The sequence below is a fragment of the Mus caroli genome, chromosome 3, assembly GCF_900094665.2.
Source record: "Mus caroli chromosome 3, CAROLI_EIJ_v1.1, whole genome shotgun sequence".
NCBI lineage: Eukaryota > Metazoa > Chordata > Mammalia > Rodentia > Muridae > Mus > Mus caroli.
The window spans coordinates 30,261,116-30,263,590 of NC_034572.1; positions in this window are offsets into that span (position 1 = coordinate 30,261,116).

A 2,475-nucleotide genomic window follows, 5' to 3' on the forward strand; every position below is an offset into this window, starting at 1 on the left:
ATAAAGGCAGACCTATCAGAATTACACCAGACTTCTCACCAGAGAGTATGAATGCTAGAAGATTCTGGGAGATGTCATACAGACCCTAAGAGAACACAAATGCTAGCCCAGACTATTATACCAAATAATAAAAGCACCCACATTTGTAAAAGAAACTTCACTAAAACTCAAAGCATACATCACACCCCATACAATAATAGTGGGAGATTTCAACACCCAACTCTCATCAATGGACAGATCATGGAAACACAAACTAAACAGAGACACAGTGAAACTAACAGTAGCTATTGACCAAATGGATTTAACAGATATGTATAGAACATTTCAATCTAAGACAAAAAAATATACCTTCTTCTCAGCACCTCATGGTACCATCTCCAAAATTGACCATATAATCAGTCACAAAACAGGCCTTAATAGATACAAGAAGAATGAAATAATCCCATGCATCCTATCAGATCACCACAGACTAAGGCTGGTCTTCAATAGAAACAAAAACAACAGAAAGCCCACATACACATGGAAGTTAAACAATGCTCTACTCAATGATAACTTGGTCAAGGAAGAAATAAAGAAAGAAATTAAAGACTTTTTAGAGTTTAATAAAAATGAAGGTATAACATAACCAAACTTATGGGACACAATGAAGTCAGTGCTAAGAAGAAAACTCATAGCTCTGAGTGCCTCCAAAAAGAAACTGGAGAGAGCATACACTAGCAGCTTGACAGCAAACCTAAAAGCTCTAGAATAAAAAGAAGCAAATACACCCAAGAGGAGTAGTCAGCAGAAAATAATCCACTCAGGGCTGAAATCAACCAAGTAGAAACAAAAAGAACTATACAAAGAATCAACAAAACCAGGAGCTGGTTCTTTGAGAAAATCCACAAGATAGATAAACTCTTAGCCAGACAAACCAAAGAGCAAAGAGACAGTATACAAATTAACAAAATCAGTAATGAAAAGAGAGATATAACAAAAGAAACCGAGAAAAATTTTTTAAAAATCATCAGATACTACTACAAAAGCCTATACTCAACAAAACTGGAAAATCTGGATGAAATGGACAATTTTCTAGACAGATACCAAATAACAAAGTTAAATAAGGATGAGATAAACCTTCTAAACAGTCCTATAACCCCTAAAGAACTAGAAGTAGTCATTAAAAGACTCCCAACCAAAAAGAGCCCAGGACCAGATGGGTTTAGTGCAGAGTTCTATTAGACCTTCAAAGAAGACCTAATACCAAATATTCTTCAAACTATTCCACAAAATAGAAACAGTAGGGACACTACCCAATTCCTTCTATGAAGCCACAGTTACACTAATACCAAAACCACACAAAGACCCAAAAAAGAAAAAGAACTTCAGACCAATTCCCCTTATAAATATCAATGCAAAAATACTCAACAAAATCCTTACAAACGGAATCCAAGAACACATCACAATGATCATTCACCAAGATCAAGTAGGCTTCATCTCAGGGATGCAGGAATGAGTCAATATATGGAAATCCACCAACATAATCCATAATATAAACAACTTTATAGAAAAAAACCACATGATCATTTCATCAGATGCTGAGAAAGCATTTGACAAAATTCAACATCCCATCATGTTAAAAGTCTTGGAAAGATCAGGAATTCAAGGCCCATACCTAAGCATGGTAAAAGCAATATACAGCAAACGAGTATCCAATATTAAACTTATTGGAGAGAAACTTGGAGCAATCCCATTAAAATCAGGGACTAGACAAGGCTGTGCACTCTCTCCCTATCTATTCAATATAGTACTTAAAGTTCGAGCTAGAGCAATTAGACAACAAAAGGAGGTGAGGGATACAAATTGGAAAGGAAGAAGTCAAAATATTACTATTTGCAGATGATATGATAGTATATTTAAGTAACCCCTAAAATTCCATCAGAGACCTCATAAACCTGATAAACAACTTCAGCAAAGTGGCCGGATATAAAATGAACTCAAATCGGTAGCCTTTCTATACTCAATGGGCAAATGGGCTGAGAAAGAAATTAGGGAAACAACACCCTTCACAATAGTCACAAATAATATAAAATACCTTGGTGTGACTCTAACTAGGGAAGTGAAAGATCTGTATGATAAGAATTTCAAGTCTCTGAAGAAAGAAATCGAAGAAGACCTCAGAAGATGGAAAGATCTCCCCTGCTTGTCGATTGGCAGGATTAATATAGTAAAAATGGCCACCTTGCTAAAAGCAATCTACAGATGCAAATCAATTTCCATCAAAATTCCAACTCAATTCTTCATAGAGTTAGAAAGAGCAATTCTTAAATTCATTTGGAATAACAAAAACCCACGATACTGAAAACTACTCTGAACAATAAAAGAACTTCCAGGGGAATCACCAGCCTGACCTCAAGCTGTACTATAGAGCAATCATGATAAAAACTGCATAGTATTGGTACTGTGACAGGCAGGTAGATCGATGGAATAGAATTG